This window comes from Suricata suricatta, chromosome 8, assembly GCF_006229205.1.
Source record: "Suricata suricatta isolate VVHF042 chromosome 8, meerkat_22Aug2017_6uvM2_HiC, whole genome shotgun sequence".
NCBI classification, from domain to species: Eukaryota; Metazoa; Chordata; class Mammalia; order Carnivora; family Herpestidae; genus Suricata; species Suricata suricatta.
In genome coordinates, this window is record NC_043707.1 from 74948509 (window position 1) to 74971700 (window position 23192).

The following is a 23192-nucleotide window of genomic DNA, read 5'->3' on the forward strand; positions in this document are numbered from 1 at the left end:
TAAAATAATATTGTTCTAGGAATTAAGAGTAAATAAAACAATAAAATAACATTGGTTGTAAAAATGCATTAAAACAAAATCATAAATATCCCTTTAATTACTTTATTTACTTAGGAATTTAACATTTTAATTATCTCTTGCACTGAGAAATTTCCCTGGTGAGATTTACTTCACAAGTTTTTGAATACACTCTAAAATTTTACATATGAATTTCCTCTCCTTTGATGTATAGCCTCCAACTTCTGTGCTATGTTTTCTACAACAACCATTTACTAAAGCCTTAATACAGATTTAATACAGCCTATGAAAACATCTATTAAGCACTTACTTTCCACCAGGCACAGTGTGCTAGATCCAGGGAAACAAATGAAACGAAAGGCTCAAAGGTCAGCATATGAACGTGTAATATTCTATGGATCCCTCTTTGTTTCCAACATTTGCAGCACATGTCAATGATGGCTGCTTCCAAGCATTTATAATTTCTACCAAGTGCTAAGGACTGATCCTCTCTAAAAGTGATTAATTATTGGGTATCCCCAAAGGCACTTGGGGTGTAATAGACCAATGCAGACATGCAAAGTTGGCCCTGAGTGAAGGCCCTGATGTCTTGTATTTAGGACACAGAGAAAGAGGTAAATTAAGGCAGATGAAGTAAGTACATACAAGTTTTTTAAAAAGTAAAGGTGTCTAGGGGCACCTGGGTGGCTCAGTTAAGCGGCCGACTTCAGCTCAGGTCATGATCCCACAGTTTGTGGGTTTGAGGCCAGTGTCGGGTTCTGTGCTGACAGCTCAGAGCCTGGAGCCTGTTTCGGATTCTGTGTCTCCCTCTCTCTCTGACCCTCCCCTGCTCACACTCTGTGTGTGTCTCTCTGTCTAAAAAATAAATAAACATTTAAAGAATAAAGATCTCTAGGCAAATGAGCTATTTTGTTGATAATTGCTTCCTTTAAATGCAAATAATTAATAATTTTTTATTTGCCTCTATCATCAAACCACTTCCAGTAACATCTTTAAGTCATAAGCAAAGTCTGTAAACATACAACAGGGATGTAGATTCATGGGTGTCAGGTGAAAGATCTGAAGACTAAACAAAAGGGAAAAGCTGTTTATAGTTGTTAAGGTGGAAATAGCATCGTTTGCTCACTAGAAGTATTCTACAGTGATTAAAGTATTTAAATTCCATAGTCAACTCTTAAAGGTATATGTTTACTGACATCGATTCTTTTTTTAAAAAGTTCTAATAAACATAAAACAGTGGTAAATATCAATCCTACATGGAGCGGGCTCCTTGCAATTTCCCATAGGAAAAGAACAGCACTCACACTATCCCCCAGCCCTCCCCTCCACTCCCCCCCCCTGCCCCCCGTGCCTGTCTTCCAAAGGAGCCTCTTTCTCAATTATGTAAAAAGCAATCAAGGACCTCTTGTGAGGACTTACATATAACTACTCACTGGCCACACAACCTTAGTCATGCACATTAATGTTACTTTCTTTTTCCTGGATAGCATGATCATAGACACAAAAGGCCCACAATCACCACATTCTGCATTCACCAGATTCTGAATTCACCCCTTAAAAAAGGAAAATTGTTGTACATGCTTCCCTGGAGAGAGACAATACAGAAACAGATACATACTTCATGACATAGATTCACTAGTCCCGAATGCTGCAGATACGGACCTTAGATTCCTGATCTTGGAACTTTTTTCTGTGCAGACTACAGACATCAAAAAGAAGGTGCTGCATTGCATTCTACTGCTGTGTAAATCTTTAAGCATTCACCTTTGATTATAGGAGTTGATGTGTGAGTGACTAGGGGAAACTAGTTTCTGAGAAATGAGAACTCTCTTGGCCTTCATGGGGCGTGTGGCCCCCCACAGACACCCTGGTGCATTATTTAGTTTTGCCAGCCTCTCTCTGCAGGTGTTACTGCTTAAGCTTAGGCAGTGCAGATAAAGCTAGCGAGTGGAAGGAAGTTAGGTTTTGTAGTGTGACCACAGCCATCCAGAGGAAAACCAAAACAGCTACTGAACCGTTTCTGCTTGGTGTTTTACAATTGGATTTTTAGTTCTGAGATGAATTTGAAGAAACTTAATTTTTCTGGTCAGACGAAATCTTGGAGGAAGAATTCTTGGTGCATTGTAAAATAGGCTGTCTAATGCCAATGAGGCATTTCTGTACCATCAAGTATATTTACTTAGCAATACTCCTTAAATTCAGCTCAAGGAATATTCATTTCTTTGTTTCCTGAGAGATTTTCTCTAGATGTAAACTCCACAGTGGCACTAAGTAATTAGTCCAAAGGTAGTCATTTACCACCTGCTGAGACCTATGCATCATAACTCTTGCTCTCAGAGAACTTAAATTCTACTTAAGAGCAAGAAGATGACTCAGAATGCAGTAGTTTTGTAGGACGATTTGAAAAAAATCACATAAATAGTCTTGTTTTCTCAATAGTTATATTTTATTTCTATTTAAAAAACAATATTGTGATAAGTGACCACAATTTTAATTAACAGACTAGTAGCTTCTCAGCCTTAGTAAGAAATAATATCTCTCATTTGATAACTATGTCAGGATTCTCTAGAGAACAGAACCAATGGATGTGCGTGTGTGTGTGTGTGTGTGTGTGTGTGTGTGTAAAGAGATGTGTTCTATAGAATTAATTGGCTTGTAATATTATGGAGGCATAGAAGTCCCAATATCTGCAGTTGGGTGCTGGAGTCCTGCTCCAGCTGGTCCAGGGTCGCTTGAAGGAGAGACGGTTTCGGTGAAAGAATTGGAGACAGAGAACTGAGAGAGCCCGGTGTTTCTTTCTTTCTTGGTCACCAGCCTGGCCTCTCTCTCTTGCCAGGTTTTGTGCCTTTATTTATAGATTTAAGTGTTAACATGACATCAAAAAGTGGAATTTTTACAAATACATCAGTGATAAGATGCGTTGAAAAGGGTGCAGAAACAGGTTTTACAGAGGCATTTTTGCAGAACTACTCTAATTACAATGAGGTAACTTACACATCATAGGATAACAGGATATTCTCAGTGAAAAGCAGATAACATACACATTTGTTTGAACCAGTAGTAAATCTTAAAACTAAGAAGATAGCAGGATGTTTTCAGTGAGAAGCAGATAGCAAACACATTTGTTTATAACAATAACGCTAAGATTCAGGCATAAACAAGGCTAGGAGGCATTCTGTTCTGGCTCACCAGAGGAAGAATGTATTCATGCTGGTTAGTAAATAAACCTTTTGACAACCTTGTTCTTTGATGTTGAAGGTGTAAGCCATAGACACCCTAGACGTGCTGGCCTTTGCATATGAATTTAAGTTGTAACTACTCTTACCCATCCTCATAATGGGCACCAATTAGCATAGGTATGCGCAGTCACTTATGCCTGGCTCTTGTTTGTTTCTTATTCCTAAATTAGGCTCTTTTTCTCTGGGCCAGAGTAAATATTATTCTTGTGTTCTTTAACCCCTTAGGAGAGACTTTCAGCAACATCTGCAGTGCTTTGTTTAACTTCCTCTTTATAGAGGTGGGAATATGCTTCTTCCCATGAGGTATCTGTGTGGGGAATATCTGTATGACTTGGAACATTGAGAGGCCTAATCAATAGCAACAGGTTTAATTTCACATGGGCAGTAGTAGCAGAAGATGCCAGTTTCTGCCTCTCACGGCAGGAGCCATGCAATGTCTGCCATTTCCTTACTGTGACTGTGTCATCCAGCAAGGCCAGTGCGGCTCCCAGCAGTTGGGATCCTGAAGACCCAGAAGAGCCAATGGTGCAGTTCCAGTCTGAGTCCAGTCCAGTTGGAGCCCAGCCCTGAGAAGCATGCGAGCCTGCAGTGTAACTTGAAGTCTAAAAGTTGGCAGAACTTGGGACCCAAAACAAGACTAAAGCAAGACTAAAAGCAGAAAAAGACTGATGTTCCAGCTCAGGGAAGTCAAGCAAGAGGAATTTCTTCTTACTCTTAACAATGTGAGTCTTTTCGTTCTATTTAGACCTTCAGCTGATTGAATCAAGCCCACCCACATTAAGGAGAGCAAGCTGCTTTACTCAGTCTACTGATTCAACTGTTAATCTCATCTAAAAACATGCTCACATACCTGTGAATAATGTTTAAGCAACTATCTGGGCACCCCATGACTCAGTCAAGTTTATACCTAAAATTAACCATGTTTATATCTACCTCTTGCCAACTTTGTATCTAACACATCTCCTTAAACCACACGTATCTCCAAATTAAGCCAATAAAGATCGTAATTCCACCTAGCATGATACAACTGTCCTGTGTATAACCAAAAGTGTACTTACTTCTTCCCCAGAAGAGGAAGGAGAGGCCTTAAGTGATGTTTTCTCTTCTTCTAGATAATTATAATTTAAGTACTATTATGTAAAGTTAATGATACTTAATAATTATGATACAAAGTCACCATCTTATACTATACAATATGGGAAGAAAAGAAGGAAGAAAGATACTTGTTATAAACACACAAACATATTTATAACAAAATAAACAGGAAATACTCATGACAATTACATGCATTTCTGTTCCTGGTTTTTATAAGTAACTTCTTCCACTACTGATTCTATATTCTGTTTGCCTTCAGCCAGCACCTCAGCTGGTTGTGATTCTTTACCTAACAAGGTTACCCAAACTTCATTCCTAAATGATCTGGGCCATTAATAATTCTGCCTAGATTGGGTTATTGTGATTTTTCATTGATCTTAATCATAGGGTATGGTAGTGCTCTAAAATGCCCTGAGGGACTTTGTCTCCACTGTGGAATTGTAGTCCAATTTCCCCTTAGTAGTCAGGATCAATCACCACCCAGCCAGCAGAGTAACTCCCGGTTTTGTCTGTTGATTGAGATAAGTGAGGAGTCCACAGCGGCCAGGTGGCAGTCTTAACTTGTAGTTCAATGGAATCATTGTTTTGTCTTCTGGTGGAAACATTCCTCCCTTTGGAACTAAGACCTCTAAGCTAGCAGAACATAAAGTTGCAAGAATTGGATGCAAACGTATTGCTGGTGGGTAATTAAGGATAATAATAGTGTCAATTCCATTACCATCCATTGATTCTTAGACCATGAATCCTGACAATGGGACAAACAGTGCCATATACTAACCTTGATTCAGAGCATAAAAAGCCTTCTTAGAGAACCTTGCCCATCCCTGCAAGGTATTGCTACCTAGCTGTCACTATAACTGAGTCTTCAAAAGGCCATTCCATCATTCAGTGGAGTCATCTGCTTCAGGATGGTGGGGAACATTGTAAGATACCGAATTCCATGAGCATGGGTCCACTGCTACACTTCATTTGTTGTGATGTGAGTTCCTTGATTAGAAGCAATGCTGTGTGGAATACCATGATGATGGATAAGGCATTCTGTAAGTCCACAGATGACACTTTGAATTTTGTTAAGAACAAAACACTGCTCTTTCCATATAAGTGGTTCAATATAACCAACCTGCCAACAGATAGCTGGCTGGACACACTCCAATAAGGAATAATACCTTATTGGAGACTCAGTGTTGATCTCTGCTGCTGCCATTCGGTATTTAACAGTGGCCATAGCCAAGTAGGCCTTGGTGAGTGGAAGACTGTGTTTCTGACCCCATGTAAACCTTCCATTCCTCCAACCTGAACACTTTGGGCAATGACAGAAGTGACTATGGAAAGCGGCTGACAGGTATCCACAAAAAATAGGTTTTCCATCCACTTGATTATCCTTTTTTCAGCATTATTGAGATGTAATTGACATATAACATTGTGTAAGTTTAGGGTGTACAATATGATGATTTAGTACATTTATATATTGCAAAAAGATTACTACAATAAGGTTAGTTAACATCTCCATCACTTCACATAATTACCATAAGATTTATGCTTTTAAATAATCTTAAGAATGTAATCCAGTATTGTTAACTATAGGTACCATGCTGTACATTAGATCCCCAGAACTTACTCATTCATAATTGGAAATTTGTGCACTTTGACTTATCCCCATTTTACCCAACCTCCAGCACCTGGCAATAATCATTCTACTTTTATTTCTATGATTTCAGGCTTTGTTTTTATTTTTCCACATATAAGTGATATCATACAGCATTTGTCTTTTTCTGTCTAACTTATTTCATTTAGCAAAATGTGCTCAAGCTCCACTCATGTTGTCTCAAATGACAGGATATCTTCTTTCTCATAGTTGAATAACATTTCATAATATATATTATATACATAATATATGTATATATGTATGTGTATGTGTGTATATATATATATATATACATACATATACCACCTCTTCTTTATCCATTCATCTATTGATAGACCCTTGGGTTGCTTCCATAGCTTGGACATTGTGAGTAATACTACAAAGAATATGAGAGTGGAGATATCTCTTTAAGAATCAAGATCCTGATTTCATTTCCTTTACGCATGTACCCATAAGTGGGATTGCTAGATTATATGGTAGTTCTATTTCTAATTTCTTAAGGATCTTCTATACTGTTTTCCAGAATGACTGCACTAACTTTATTCTTACCAACTTTGTATAAGGGTTCACTTTCATCCACATCCTTGCCAACACTTGTTATCTATTGTTTTTTTTCATACTAATATTCCAATGGTTTGAAGTTTTCACTGTGGTTTTGCATTTACCCAATGACTATTAATGTTTCTATAATGATATACTGATTATATATGCATCCTTTCATGTACTTGTTGGCCATTTGTATGTCTTCTTTAAGAAAATATCTATTCTGGTCCTCTTATTCATTTATTTTTTATTTTTTAATGTTTATTTCTTTATTTTGAGAGAGGGATGGAGAAAGAGACACACACCACAGAGACAGAGCGAGAGAGCGAGAGAGTGAGAGAGAGAGAGAGAGCAGGGGAGGGGCAGAGAGAGGGAGATAGAGAATCCCATACAAGTTCCACACTGTCAGTGCAGAGTCTGATGCAAGGCTCAGTCTCACAAACCTGAGATCATGACCTGAGCCTAAATGAATAGTCTGAACCTTAACTGACTGAGACCCAGGTATCTCCCCTTATTCATTTTTTATTTAAAAAAAATTTTAATGTTTTATTTTTATTTTTGAGACAGAGAGAGACAGATAATGAGTAGGGAGGGGCAGAGAGAGAGGGAGACACATAATCAGAAGCAGGCTCCAGGCTCTGAGCTGCCAGCACAGAGCCTGGCGTGGGGCTTGAACCCATGAACATGAAATCATGTCTTGAGCTGAAATCAGAGGCTTAACCGACTGAGCCATCCAGGTGCCCCTCCTCTTATTAATTTTTTAATCAGATTATGTTTTTTTTTCCATCTGAGTCATATGAGTTTCACATATATTTTGGGTATTAATCCTTTATCAGATAAATGATTTGTGCATATTATTTCCCATTCTATAGTCTGCTCGTTTTGTTGTTTCTTTTGCTGTGGAGAAGATTTTTCATTTGATGTAGTTCCTTTTGTTTACTTTTGTTTTTGTTACTGGTACTTTTGGTATCATATCCAAAAAAAATCATTGACGAGACCAATGTCAGGGACATTTTTCTTCTTTTCTTAGAAAAACTAAGAGTTCTGTGCTCGCTTTGGCAGCACATATACTAAAACTGGAATGATACAGAGAAGATTAGCATGGCCTCTGCACAAGGATGATACGCAAATTCGTGAAGCATTCCATATTTTTGAAACCAACTTGGTAATAAACTATTTTTAAAAATTAATTAATTTTTAAAAAAAGAAAAAAAGAAAAACTAAAAATTTTAAGGTTTCAGGTCTGATGTTTAAGTCTTCATCTATTTTGAGTAATTTTGGATAGGAATCCAATTTTATCCTTCTGTCGGAGATTATCCAGTTTTCCCAGCACCATTTACTGGAGAGTCTATCCGTTCTCCATTGAGTATTTGTGCTCCCTGGTCAAATGTTAGATGACCACATATGCAAGAACGTACTTCTGGGATCTTGGTTCTGCTCCATTGGGCTGTATGTCTATTGTCCTGCCAGTTCCATACTGTTTTATTTAGTGTAGGTTTGTAATACAGTTTCAAATAAGGAAGTATGACACCACCAGATTTGTTACCATTCTCAGGATTGCTTTAGATATTTGGGATCTTTTATGGCTCCATATGAATTTTAAGATTTTTTTCTATTTCTGTAAAAAATGCCATTGATTTTGATAAGGACTGCTCTGAGCCTATACATGGCTTTGGGTACTATGAATGTATTAACAACATCAGTTCTTCTTACTCATGAACATGGCATGTTTTTCCACTTATTTGTGTCATATTAAAATTCTTTCATCAATGTTTTAGAGTGTATATATCTTCCACCTTGTTGGTTAAATTTACTTCTAAGTATTTTACTGTTTTTCATGCAACTGTAAATGGAATTAGTTTATTTCTTTTTAAAAAAATTTATTGTTAGTGTATGAAAACACAACTGATTTCTGTATGTTGATTTTGTATCATTTGTTAAGTAGCTCTAACAAGGTTTTGTTTTGCTTTTGTTTTTTGTGGAGTCCTTAGGATTTCTTATGTATGTCACCATGTCTCCTACAAACAGAGACAATTTTACTTCTTCCTTTGTTTTTTGTTTTTTTTTTACCTAATTGCTCTGGCTCAGACTTCCATTCCTATGTTAAATGAGAGTGGTGAGAGTGGGCATCATTGCCTTGTTCCTAATCTTAGAAGACAAGCTTTCAAACTTACCCTACTGAGTGTATTTGCTGCGGGCTTCTTTGTTATATATGGCATTTAGGTATGTTCCTTCTATACTTAATTTATTGAGAGCTTTATCATGAGGACTGTTGTATGTTGTCAAATGCAAAGCAACTATTTAGATGATCATGCAATTTTTATCTTTCATAAAGGTAGGATGTCACATTTATTGAGCCATCTTTGTACCTCAGGGATAAGTCCCACTTGACAAAGGTGTATGAACCTTTTAATGTTCTGTTGAAATGATTTAGCTAGTATTTTTATAAAGATGTTTGCATATATGTTCATCAGGAATATTGACTTGTAAGTTTTTTGTATGTTTTGTTTGTTTTGTTTTGTTTTGGTACTGTTCCTATCTGGCTTTGGTATCTGGATAATCTTGGGCTCACAGAACGGATTTTATGCAAGTACTCTCTTCGATCTTTTGGAAGAGCTTCAGAAGTACTGGTATTAATTCGTTAAATGTTTAGTATAATTTAGCAGTAAAACCATCTGGTCCTGGGCTTTTCTGTGTTGGTAGGTTTTTGATTGCTGACTCAATCTCTTTACTCATTATTGGTCTGTTCAGATTTTCTATTTCTTCATGAGTCTGTCTTAGTGGGTTGTATATTTCTAGGAATTATTCTTTCCTCTAGGTTATTGATTCATTTTTCATATAATTTTTCATAGTATTTACTTCTTAACTCTTATTTCTGTGGTATCAGTATGTCTCCTCTTTCATGTCTGGTTTTGTTTCAGCCCTCTCTCTCTCTCTCTCTCTCTCTCTCTCTCTCTCTGTCTATCCAAACATTTTGTTGACAATTTTTAAATGTCATCAAGCTTTATTTTGTATTTCTGACCATTTATTTCTGCTATCATCTCCTTCCTTCTTCTAATTTTCAGCTTTGTTCTTCTTTTCCTAGTTTCTTGATGTGTAAAGTTAGGTTCTTTATTTGAGATCTTTCATTTTTATTAAAGTAGTATCTATCACTATAAAATTCCCTCTTAAAACTGCTTTTGCTGTATCCCATAGATTTTGTTGTGTTTCTGCTTTTGTTTGTCTCAAGATAGTTTTTTTTTCCTTTTTGATTTGTTTTTATTCATTGGTTGTTCATGAGTGTGTAGTTTAATTTCCATGTACTTGTGAATTTTCCAGTTTTCCTGCTAAGCTGATTTCTAGTTTCATACCTTATAGTTGGAAAAGATACTTATTATTAATGATTTCAATTTTAAATTTGACTTGTTTTGTGACCTTGCTAAAATCTTGCTTCATTTTGTTTAACATATGGTCTATTCTGAGAATGTTCATTTTGTGCTTCAGAAGAATATGTATTCTGCTATTTGATGGAATGTTCTGTTTATATCTGTTAGATATTTAGTCTAAATAGTTCAAGTCCAATGTTTTCTTATTGATTTTCTGTGTGTATAATCTATCCATTGTTGAATGTGGGGTATTGAAGTCCCCTAATATTATTGTATTGTTTATTTCTCCCCTGAGATTTGTTAGTATGTGCTTAAAATATTAGGTGCTCCAATTTGTGTGTGTGTGTGTGTGTGTGTGTGTTTAGTAGCTCAGTTTTATTTCTTCATTAACAAATATTTAAATGCCCCTTACTCCAGGAACAGGGAGAGAAAACAAGTGGACCAAGACACACCAAGGGTGAGTATAGGCAAAAAATGAGACCCTGATAATAAAGTGGTAATTAATCCAACTATCAACTCCCTGTCTTGCCTAGTAAGGGACACAAAATTAGGACTCAGCTCCCTTTTTCTGGGCCTAGATTTTGTCGAGTGGGCACTCAAAGCCTCCAGTGCTTCATACCACCAGGAAAAGCTGGTTAAGGAAGGAGTTGATGACTTTGGAGGAAAACAGGGTTTTTAGCAGGCCACCTTTGTTGCCTTTGTTTTATCATGTACTTGAAAACATTCCAGTCTGATATCAGCTTAGCTTCTGCTACATCAACAATGGCTCTCTTAGCCACTAAATACAATTAATTTTAAATCTTCATCACACATGATCTCTCCACAGTATTGGTACTATAGACCCCTCAATTCTTCTGAAAATATTCTTCTCCTTCAGCTTCTGTGACCCCATGTTTTCTTCCTATCTCTCTACTCTCCCCTTTCTAAGTCTTGTATGAGATAATTCCCCTCCTCATTCCTCCATCTCCGACTCTTAACTCTTGGAGTTTCTCTCAACTTTTGCTAGGTCCTTTTCTAAACTGCATACCCGTGTCTAGCGTCAAATACCCTCAATATGGAGATAACTCATAGATTTGTGTTTCCACCCAGATCTTTCGTCTATGTTCCACACCATATACCTGACCACGTATTCCACTTATACGTCTCAATGCTCACCTCACCTTCTACCTCCTCTAAGTCTTGGTCATTAACCTGTGTTCTCACTCTCAATGAATGTTAACAGTTTATTTCCAGTTGTGCAAATGAGAATTCTAAGACTGTTGCCACTTTCCAGTCCATCACATCCTTACATCTACAATCACCCTGATAATTTTTTCATATATATTTCTTAATTTCTTCCATTTCTTCTTTCACTCTCCTATCTTCCCACCATCCCCCAGTTCAAGATAACATTACCTCTGTGCTGCATGACTGCAATAATCTATTTACTTTTTTTCCCCTCAAGTTTATTTCTAGACACTCCAGTCTATTATTCATACTGCAACTAGAGTGACCTTTTCAAAATGGAAAACTTATCATATATTCCCAATGTTTAAACAATTCAATAAGTTTCCTTTGTATTTAGCCTGAAAGGTAAAAATTTTAACACATTTATAAGACACTGTATAGTCATATCTTCTCCTATCTTTAAAGATTCATATTTTGTTTTTAAGTGTATTTATTTTGAAATAGAAAAAGAGAGTGGAAAGGGGCAAAGAGAGAGAGAGAGAAGCAGAAAGAGAATCCCAAACAGGCTCTGCACTGTCAGCACAAAGCCCAACATGGGGCTCGATCTCACAAGCCATGATCATGACCTAAGCCAAAATCAAGAAGTGGACACTTAGCTGACTGAGCCATCTAGTCACACCCAAAGATTCACTTTTAACTTATTTCCCTCTATTCTTTTCTTCTCACCTTTCTCCCACTGCACTCTAGACAGTCCAAGCTTGTCGCATATGCTTGAATGCTCCATCCTTTTTCATATGACATGACGTGAAAAATCCCCGCCCCCACATGCCCTGGTTAACAGATGGGCGCAAGCCCCCAGGAGCCTGTCACCAATTCCCTGACACCAGACGCTCTTAAGCAACATATACCCTCATTTGGGTTACTTGTAATTGTATTTGTTTCATCATTTTATCCATGTTTATTTTTCCCAAAAAACTGCTATTCTATTAGAGTTAACTATACTGTCTCCTTTAGTCACAGCTATGTCCTCGGATTTCAAAGAATTTGCCTTTTGTCATAGGAAATAAACAGAAATAGGAATGAAAACTAAATACTACACAATGTAATTCACATCTAATGCTATAACATGAGAAGTCAAAAAAAACCAATTTTAAAATAATTTACAAAGTGATATAAAAACTATGATATTTATAGCTGTAGTGATCAAATGATGATTTTTTGCTGAAATGAGTCTTGAGCTTGGCATTGAAAGAGTTAGAAATTAGAAAGCCAAAATGGAAAAGGTCAAAGTTTCTACAGAGAAGAAGGAATGAACAACATTCTAGAAGCAGGCTAATTCTGGGGATCAAGGTCAATGGTGATGCCCTCCCGGTAGCCCTTTTAGGGAGGAAATGAAGAAAGACTGTAGTTTTAGAATGTGGTAAAAGCCAGACCATGGGAAGATAAGAATTTTAGTGACTAGAAAACCTGAAACAAAGCTTGAGTATTATATTTCTATAAAGTATGAGAAGCATCCTTGTTGCATAACTGGAATGTGGGAAGAAAGGTATGAAAATCCAATGGGCTGGTTTTAAAAACAAATTTTAAGTAAATTGCAAAGTTGTAATCTTATTAGACAGTTACCCAAATTTTAATGAAGTCTTTAGAAATATCAGGACATAAAATAGGATGTTTGTTTATTATGTTATTAATAAGAGTTACTCCATGCTTTCAACATCCTACTTTTCATGCTTAGATGCACCCACAGAATCTTCTTTTAAAGAAACTAACCTAAAGATGGTTTGCCAACAATCCTTAGACATCGATCCTTCACTTTGAAGCTATGTTTTTCTTGAAACATAACCTCTAAAAGAACAAAGTTGCATATTTGGCAATACCAAGCACAAACATTACTTTATCTGTGAAATCATCATTTTGCAATAGACAAATTAAGAAATTCACAATCTCTTTTATGGGGAATTTTCCTACATTTGAAATGCTAATGTAAATTTAAATTCTACATTAATTTATAGCATTTCTGTGGATATGTACCAATAACAATATCAAACTGTGTTATTAGATCTCTAAATCATGATATCATCTAGACTGAAAATGATTCAATATTTTGTTTAATATGATTTCTTACCAAATTAATGCATCACATAGTTTTAAGAGTCAAAGGTTTCCACAAGACTTGTTTTGAAAAAGATCAACTTCCCTGCCACCCCCACCACCATCCTTGCTTCCTGCTACCAGAGATGTCCACTTAATTGCTTAATTTCAGATTTAGACTTTAGCCATTGACTTCCAGTTATGGAAGATGAGAATATCACTCTTTCAGTCTTCTCCTTCCACCTGGGTCCCACCATATTAGCAGTTTCCATTGTCCATCCTCTTAATGTAGGCATATCAACATTTGCATGGATTTAAAGTTTATATCAACTATGCAACTATGCAAAGCAATTCAACCCTGAGTCATATGATAAATGGTGTCATTTTCTTTTCTGCACAGCCTATTGTTTTTCCTGTAGTTAATAATAGCTTTGTTTATAGCTTGCTTAATTTTTTTTAATTATCAGTAGTTTAAATCCAAACTCTCTATCAATCATTTAATCCATTGTTATGAAGTAAAACACATTTGATGTTCTATCTATGTCATTTTTTTTGCAATAACCACTCATACAGACTTCTGATTCATTCTAGTCTAAGTGTAGAGCACAGCTGTCATTTTACAGTCTCTTTTCTTGGGGGATTCTCTTTACTTAGCTCTTCAGTTGAATCCAATATTCTCTGAACCCCTTTCTTGTCTCCCTCTTTCTTATTCATTCTCTTTCCTGGAATATATACTTTAGTAACTTTCTAAGAAAGTATGTTTGAGAGGTAAATATTTTTTATTAATTTCTTGCTTTAACATAGTTCATTTTTTCACATTATTTGGTATAGAGTCTTTGTATGGAACTTATTTTCCTCAAAATCTTGAAAACATTTATCTCCTATCTTTCAGGTTTCATTGATGTTGTTGAGAAGTCTAATTCATCTTTATGTTTTGACCATCTTGTTTTTTGACAATTGTTGAATATTCTTTTTTCCCTCAGTGTTTTAAGGCCTGATGTCAATTGCCATAGGGCAGAACCCATTTTCCTCATTGTTTTTGGTACTCAGCACAATGTCTCAACCTGAACATATGTCCTTTAGCTCTGGGAAGTATTTTTTAACTATGTCTTTAATGATAATCCCTTGTTTAATGTACTTCTCTTTCTGAACTGGTTCTATAATTTTTTTATCTTTCCTTTCTTCGATTCCTTTTTGAGGAGGGAGGGAGAAGATTTCCTGAGCTTTATCTTCCAAGCCATTTATTAAAATTTCCACGATCACATTTTTAATTTCCAAGTCATACTTTTTATTCTCTAAATATTAAACTTTAGCAGTGCTGTGTCCTTATTTCATAAAAGTAGTATATTCTCCTATCTCTCTATTTGTGTTTTATAATCTTTCTTTTCTTGCAAAGTCTCAATTTCCTCCAAAGATTTTGTTCTTTTCTTTATATAATTTTTTTTAGACTGTAATAGTAGATTCTTCTCATTTTCTGGTGATTCCTGTCTGCCTGCTCATCATGAAAAGTAAGCACTCACCAGCTGATCTGAAGCTTTCTGGCCATGGCAGGGTGTCTTCATTGTTGGATTCATTATAGTATGGTCTGGCTGGGCGATAGACAACCCAAATGTCATTATCTTTAGGTCTTTTTCTCTTGGGCTAGTTAAGTTTAATGGAGAAATGTCTTCCAATTTTCTATCTGGAGGGTAAGAGTCTGGCTTCCAGTATTCTGGGAGACAAGGAGTACTAAAGTCTGAGAGGATGTTAACTTTCCATATGTAATCTTTCAATGGCTATCTGGATTTTCAATACAATATGCTTACTCTTAGTCATACTTATTTACCACAATCTCTCCATTAAACCTCTTTCAGAGAATAAATCTTCAGTCTGCTGTCAGGGTGAGGAGGTACCATGGCCTAGCCATGTACAACAGTAGAATGGATAAAGGAGACTAAATACTTTATATATGAGCTTTCAATCAATTTTCTTTTTAAGCACCAGCCTCATACACTATTCTGGAAGTGACTCTCATAGCCAATTTTTGTGGCTTCCATGGACTCTGTGGTGAAAGTAGTTTTGTTTGTTAGAATGTGTTTAGCTGATTTGTGATGTAACTTTCCGGCTTCTAAGTCACTTACCACCTATCCATTTGCTTGCTAGCTTTTAAACATAAACGTGGTCTATTTATTTCTTTTTGCTTTTGTGAGAGTATATGTTCTTAAAAAAACTCTCTTTACTATCATATTAGTAGGGTCTCAGGAGAATAGATGTAAACATGTGTGTCCAATCTACCATCTCTAGAATTCTTGATTAGCTATCTACTCATCTGTATTAATGAGAGTATTAATCAACATTTTTCAGGGCTCTTGTGAGGATTGTATGAAATGGTATGTGTAGAAGTACCAAGAAATTGGCCTGGCATGTTATAATACGTACTCAAATATTTATTGTCCCTTCCTTTTGAAGCAGTAGCCACAATCATCTCCCTCCCTCATTTTATTCTCTCCTCCTGGCTGCCCCATCCATTCTCATTCTACCTATAAAGATACTGAAAGTCAGAAGGATACATAAGGACATGCAACCCATTATTGTCATAGAGATTTAAGTATTTCCCTTTCTTGCCTTTTTATACATACATGTCATTCTTTTTTACTCCGAATCCTCCTACATAGGATGTTATATTCCTTAGGTTATCAACAGTTGCCCTAAATCACACTCAGAATTTTCATACTTTTCCACAAACCAAGTAGGAATATAACTATTTCTAGGATCATATCCTACAAGACAAAAGTTCCATTCTTGCTCCCATATCATCAGTCTGCATACTGGTGCCAGCCAGACTGGGCAAGTCTATTTGAGAAATCTCACAATATAGATTCTTAGGTCTCACCATCAGAGAATCCAATTCTGGTTCCTGCTGGAATCTAAATTTTCATTTTAAATTATTTCAGTTGATTTGAGGAGTTCAGTAACACCTAGGTTTAGAAGCTATTCTAGTACAGTACAAGTTATCTACATAGAGGGGAAACTTAAGGGTATTTTCTTAGTGGATCAATGAAATGTCCTTTGAAAAGCTTTTGGAAGTTTCTATAATAGCCTCTATTTAGATGGCTCCAAAAGATCACTTGAATGAATTTTCTTCTTGATCTTAAAATTCTAAACACATCATCTAACCCTGGATGACTGAGCAGAAGAGGGAGCTGAAGCGGTAAAGAAGGCAGCATCACCATATTCTATAGTAGCTTTTCCAGCAAAGATGAACACCGTGTGCTCTCAATACACTGATAAATTAGCAAACAGCTTTGCTGCTGACACCTAGAAATTACATAAAGAGTGATAACTGCTGGAGATGATCCTTGGACAGAACATGCTGGTTCTGTCATGAAAAGTACCATCATCTAGAAATTGCATCTCAACAAACTTTTGTAAATGTTATTGTTTTAGAAATTACATGTTTTAAGGTGTTCATGAGGAAACAAAGAAAACAATGAACTCTTCCTCTACAAAAATTAAGGAATTTTACCAGAATAAGAAAGTATAGATAAGGATGAATCATTATACTAATGTTTTTTTTTTCGTATGAATTCAACTTTCCTACACATTCTTGTGGATTTAGCATAAAGTCCATACGGTGTATTTAGAGATATTGAGCTCTAAATGATGCTTAAATGAAATCACTGAATTTTATTTCTGAAAAGAATTAAAAATTATGCTATCTACTACAAAATCCTCACTCTATTGGCAAATAAACAGAGACTTAGAAAACCTAAATGTTTTATCTATAGTCATCCATCTAGTAGTTGACATCAGAACCTGGTTTCCTAATTACTGGAGGAATTTTATGTCCACCACACCATTTTACCCAAATTGTGTTCTTCAGAAAATTAGGCATCACTAAGTGTTTGGTGGGGGGAAATGGGTATATAAGTTTAAGTAAATATATTTTGAATTTCCACAAAGGGTAACTATGAACAGGCTTTCATAAGTGTTTGATCACATATACTTCTAGCCATAATGACTATCAAAATTTCACAGGGACTCACAGAATAGGAAATCACCTTTATTCTTCACAGCTAAATTTTGTCAACATTTCTTTGTAATTGTCTTCATGGAGGCCATGGAATTAAATCATGTTAACTTAGAGCAAATTTTTTCTTGTTCTGTTTGAACAGTAATATCCAAAACTTCACTGGTGAATAGTCAAGATACTGTACTGGAGCTCAAAGATATAATACTCGCCCCTAAAGAGCTGTAGTAAGGCAGAAGTTTGGGGGAAGAATATTTTTTGTAGTTTCAATTTCTAAACTGGGTTTTCTATTGCAGTCTCCAGGGGGCGCTACATTTGTGTATGAGATCAGGAGCTATGTAGTTATAGTATTGTAACTCCTTTGGAAATTCTTGACCTTGATCTATACAGAATATGTCTACACTTCCTTTAACTGTGCTATTATTACTTCCATTCCCCCTATTCCTATTTTTCCTTTAATGTGCCTTGAGCTTGTCAGATAAAAGGATTATCAGAAGTACAAAGTGTTGTATTATTACTATAAGCATAAAACCTCTTCAGTTCATCAGTGAAGGTTTGGTCCATTGACTAAAACGGTCTACATTATTTGAAGTATGCTACCAACATATTTCTGAAGACTTATAAAAATTTTGAAGGACATATATAGAAGTATGTCCTGTCTTTTGAATGCTCAAATGCCAGTTTTTAGGATTATACATTTAGTTTCTCTAAAGACACTTTGAATGGAACTTTCCCCCCTTTTCTTCCTGAGATAGAGAGGAATAATTATGTCCATAAGTCTCCTTTCTAACAGTAGTCTGACAGGTGTAAAAGTTGCTTGTTTCACAGATACTGACAATTTCAGTCAATGTTGCCATCAAATTAGACGGTCATTAAGAGAGCTGGAGAGAAAAATCTGAAAGCATTTGCTTACTTTACTCCTTCTCAAGTGAATAAACATTTTCAAGAATAGACTATTTAGCACATCTGAAATGATGAAAACTTTCTAGAGAGTGTCTGTTTCTAAAGGCCACACAAATCCAAAGAAAATCCAACCACTGAAATCATAAGGAATGTGCAGTAATCATTTTCTCAACCTATAAACTCTCACACTAGAACCTGACTCCACTCCTTTGCATTCACATTCCTTTCCCAGGTATCACTAAATTCCAATCCTCAAGGTAAGAGCCTTTATACATAAGTTTTTCTTCCTTTTCGTTCATCATCATTGGTCCCCAAGCTCTGATTACTGCCATATTTCTCTCTACTTCTAGGCACCTTCATTGTTTACCATCTTACAATGAAGCTATTATTATTCCCTTGATATTTTTTCTTTTGACAGTTAAGCTAATTTTATCTTCCAACCCAGGTTGTAAAATGCTTAAGGGCAGTTAGAGCCTTGTGCTCTTTAGTATATCCAATCACAGCCCAGAGAACGTCACTGGAACTCAGATGCTGGTTTCAATTCATAAAGGACAGAAATAATGGGAAGTTCAAATGATGAACTAAGAGGAGATAATCTTACCCTTTGAATCCAATTACAGAAATTCCAGATTTCCTCTTCTGAGATAGGTTCAGAACACTGATTTCTAGAATAAGATGGAGTAAAATGATGCAATGACATGGATGATAGGGCCCTTAGATGGGTCAACGCAGGTGAAGGCAGCGAAGAGTAAGTGATTTAACAATACTTATATTCTTCTCTGCGTTCAAGGTTCTTTGACCACCTTGAAAACTTACTTTCTATCCACATTTCATTAGGAAAAAAGCCTTTCATGTTAAATACATAAGAGTAACAAGAAATTTTAGTTAAAATTTTGACCCTGGTTATTTTCCCTAGGGGTTTGGGGAGCGGCTTCTCATAGAGTCTCAGGAGCTCTCATGAGCAAGACAGTTTTACAGTGGTCAGGGCGGTCAGAAAACAGAAAAGAAGGTCTTGCTCCTGTGCGTCTGCCCAGTGCAGTAAATGGGGTCAAGTGACCCCACTTGAGATTGGGGCTGGAGAAGATAATCGAAGGAGACGTGTGGAAGCATAAAGATAACATTTCGAATAAAATTTAACATCATGCAATAACAAAATCCAGAGGCAGGAAGTCCAGACATTGTGCCTAGCTCTCTTACCAGCGTGATTTGTGAGCCTGTGTCATTTCACCTCTCCCTATCCTTAGCTTCCTCACCCACGATATACTGATAATGGTAGTGATACTGACCTGAGAGCACTGCTGTGACCTAGAATGAAAGACAGATTTTCATGGTGTAATTAACTCTTTGTGGACAGATGGATACGTGGACCGATTATTCTCTCATATACAGTGACATAACCTGCTATACATACACTTAAAGAAATTGCATGCTCAAAAGTGTGGAAAGGAGAATGCTCCCAGGTATGCCATGGCCATGCAGTCAAATGTCATCCAGAACTTCAGCGCAGCAGAGGCATGCGCAGTAGGAACAACCATTCTACGTCCCGGAGCCCCAGAATCAGCCTAGGTCTTTACCACCTTTATCTTTGTCATTCAGCAACAACACCCACGGCTCTGCCATGGTGCAAGCCCTTATGATCTTAGTAGTTATTGAAAAAGAACTCATAGGCCTTGAAAAGTGAAATGCCAATAAACAGAAGTATAGAAGGGTTAATCCAAGAGACGAATGAAAAAGCAAATCTATTTTCCAAAGATAACAGCATGCAAGTGGAGTCCAGAAACTGGACTGGTGTGTAGTATTGGTGAATCACAGGTCATTCGCAGTATGCTGATACTGTGGGGAGAGAGAGAGAGAGAGGAAAAGCCTCAATACCTAGGGTTTTTATTAGACAAAGAAAGAAAAGATTTTACGCTCCCCGTCTCTTACACCAAGACAACATGCGGTAAAGGAAATCCTTTTAAAAGAAAGGCTCAAATATCAGAGCTTTCTGCTTGTTATTTTATGCTACCAAAGGTGGAGACTCCAGATAGAAACTTTCTCAAATTTCATTTTTATTTCCATAATTTTTTAGAAAATACCTTGACAATCCTTTTTGGTTGTGAAAGATGAAGCTGCCATGATCTGAAAGCTTATTATTTTTTTCTGTATGAAAAAGGAGCATATTGAGATTTCTACTGGCAGCTCCAGAAAGAAGTTGAAGGAACCCCAGAAAAACAGAATGGTAGGAGAAATGATCTCTTAAAACAGGGAAGAGTGGACTCCAGAACTGGAGGCTGTAAAATGAGGGGTGGGGCAGGAAATATTCATTTGTTTTGCACGAACAACATCACATCTCTGTTCTATCTGTTAACCTCTCCTACGCAGCACAGGATCCTAATGGGGTCCGTTAGAAAGATTCTTTCATACTCTCTAGCCCTTCCTGCTAGGCTGCTGCTGCTGCTGCTAGTAGTACACACACACACACACACACACACACACACACACACACACACCACATCAACACAAACCACAGTGGCATGCAAGTGGCCTAAACTGAAATTTGATATATAGACATTATTACACTTAATTCCTGGTAACTAACTGATACTCAAATTCCTCCAGATGCTTCTCCCTACTACCCTTCCCCAATTTTTAATGGCCACATATATTTTAAAAAGAAGATTCCAATCTAAATTGTACATGATACCTTACTGTCCTGCTGTAGCAAGTAAGTAATCTAAAGGATGACATATTTTTTAAATTTGTTAGGTTTGTTTATTTGACAGAGAGAGAGAGAGAGAGAGAGAGAGAACATGAGCAGGGAAAGAGCAGAGAAAGAGGAAGACAGAATCCGAAGCAGGCACCAGGCTCCAAACTGTAAGCACAGAGCCAGGCATGGGGCTCAGATCCACGAACCAGTAGATCCTGACTTGAGCTGAAGTTGGACGCTTAACCAACTTAGCCACCCAGGTGTCCCTTGAAGGGTGACATATTTTCATCCATGAATATTCTGTTCCTCTCAACCTTTTTCTCTAACCATTTTATCACCTACTGATGGTCCTTGGTATGTACATTTTAAAAGATGTTTCTCAATTTTTTTCATTTAACATTTATCTTTTTCTATGTTCTGTCCAAAGTCTAGACTTAATAGAGTATGCTGATTTTTCTTTAGAGAAACAGCTCTAAAGACTTTTTATGAATCATCAGAAAGCTCCTTCTCCTAGATCACTTATATTTTTATTTTTGATCTTGTCTAATTCAAGGGATTATCTTGACATTTTATTAGAAAGAATACTGTTGGGCCACCTGGATGGGTCAGTCAGTTAAGCATCCAACTCTTGGTTTTGGATCAGGTCATGAACTCACAATTTGTGGGCTCAAGCCCTGCGTCAGGCTCTGTACAGATAGTGTGGAGCCTGCTTAGGGTTCTCTCTCTCTCTCTCTCTCTCTCTCTCTCTCTCTTTCTCTCTCTCTCTCCCTCTCTCCCCCCCCCGACCCCTCACCTCTCAAATATAAATAAATACTTTAAAAAAGAAAAGGAAAGGAAAAGAAACAGTTGTGTTCCTGGGATACCAAAAAAATGAATTTCAGCTTTAGTTGCCAATTGAAGAACCATGAGAAAATGCCTAAATTTCCTTTTACAGATCCCTGAGACTGGCGGACTCTATCTCTGCATGAAGCTCCCAGTGAAATCTACAGCAGTTCTGAGCACGGAGGAGAGTGTGATGAGAGACTCAGGTCCTACATCTTTCAGCATATACGTGTCAACCAAAATCAAAACAAAAGAAAAATTCCTAATAATTTTAACATTTGGTACAAAAAAATCTCAAATGGAAAATGCTATGCCTGACTTACCCAATAATGGTGATTAGACTATGAACTGTAAGTGGTTCAATTCATTAATTATTGTTCTCGAGTCTCATTAACTAAAATTATTTTAATGGAAATCATATCTTCCCTGCATGTAACTTCTTTCTTCAGACACAGCACTCTGTTTTGTCACTTTTAATACTAGTTAAAAAGTATAATTTTCATAAAGAACATAATTCCTAATATGGAACAATGCATAAAGTCTGTTAAAATGCTTATCACCTCATGAATTACACATATATTCTTGCAATGGGTCTTCATGCCTCCATTCCTTTATACACCTACTCTCTCCCTAATGAATCTTTTAAAGACACCAACTCCCACATTTTATGGTATTGCAGAAAAATATCCAATAACTTGGCACTGCTTATAGAATTAAACTTAAATTTAACATTTGGGGATCTTAGTTCTTCTCATTTCACCTCTTCTCTCCAGTTTCACTTTTCCCAGCTCCTACCAAAATGTCCGAATTTTCGCTGGGTCAGGACACTTTCCCACAGGCAGACAGGTGTACTGAGAAACTAGTGACCTTTAAACTTCAAGACTTCTTGCTTGTACAGGCTCCTGAAAGGGCCTGACCTAACTTTGTTTTCATAATTGTCCTTATTTTTTTCCTAAAGAGAGACCTTCACAATGAATTTGAACTTCTCTTGATCATATGTTAAACACATTAACTCCATTGTCTTGTTTTGACAGAGTACCCCCCCCGATTTCCATGCCCTCTTCCTTCTGCTTTTTACTCTAAACATTTACATCTCTTCCTCAAGGCTCAAATAAACCCTTTTTTTTTTCCTTCATGAGACATCTCACAGCTACTAGGAACTTCAGGCACTTTCTGTTATATGTCTCCTTTTTTCTCACATTTTAAAATCAGGTGTTACCATCTTGCTTATTTGTTTATTTATTTGTCTTATTTTTATTTTAGATAGAGAGCGTGCATGAGCAGAAGAGGGGGGAAGAGGGAGAGAGAATATCAAGCAGACTTCACACTCAGTGTGGAGCCCAATGTGAGTTGGCTCCTGAGCCAAAGCTGCCCTGAGCTGAAATCAAGAGCTGGACACTCAACTGACTGAGCCATCCAGGCAGCCCAGTTATTGTCTTGTTTTCGTGTGCCGTTGTAAGCCATCTGAGATACATTTGGAACATGGATAGTATACGTACACACATAGATTAATAAGTTTCACAGCTCTAGGGATTTTGCCCATGCTATGCACTTTGTATTTTGCCCATGCTATGCATTTTTTTGTTCCCTCGACTATATATATATA

General features: G+C 36.7%; 1 long non-coding RNA gene and 1 other non-coding gene across 2 annotated transcripts; both read left to right on the forward strand.

The window, feature by feature from the left end:
• Nucleotides 1-3639: 3639 nt before the first annotated feature.
• On the forward strand, nt 3640-21915 carry LOC115299177. The gene is made up of 3 exons (XR_003912025.1): nt 3640-3979; nt 10323-10362; nt 21699-21915. It is a non-coding gene; the product is annotated as an uncharacterized LOC115299177 (long non-coding RNA).
• LOC115300493 lies at nt 7587-7693 on the forward strand. The gene has a single exon (XR_003912666.1). It is a non-coding gene; the product is annotated as a U6 spliceosomal RNA (small nuclear RNA).
• Nucleotides 21916-23192: the final 1277 nt, after the last annotated feature.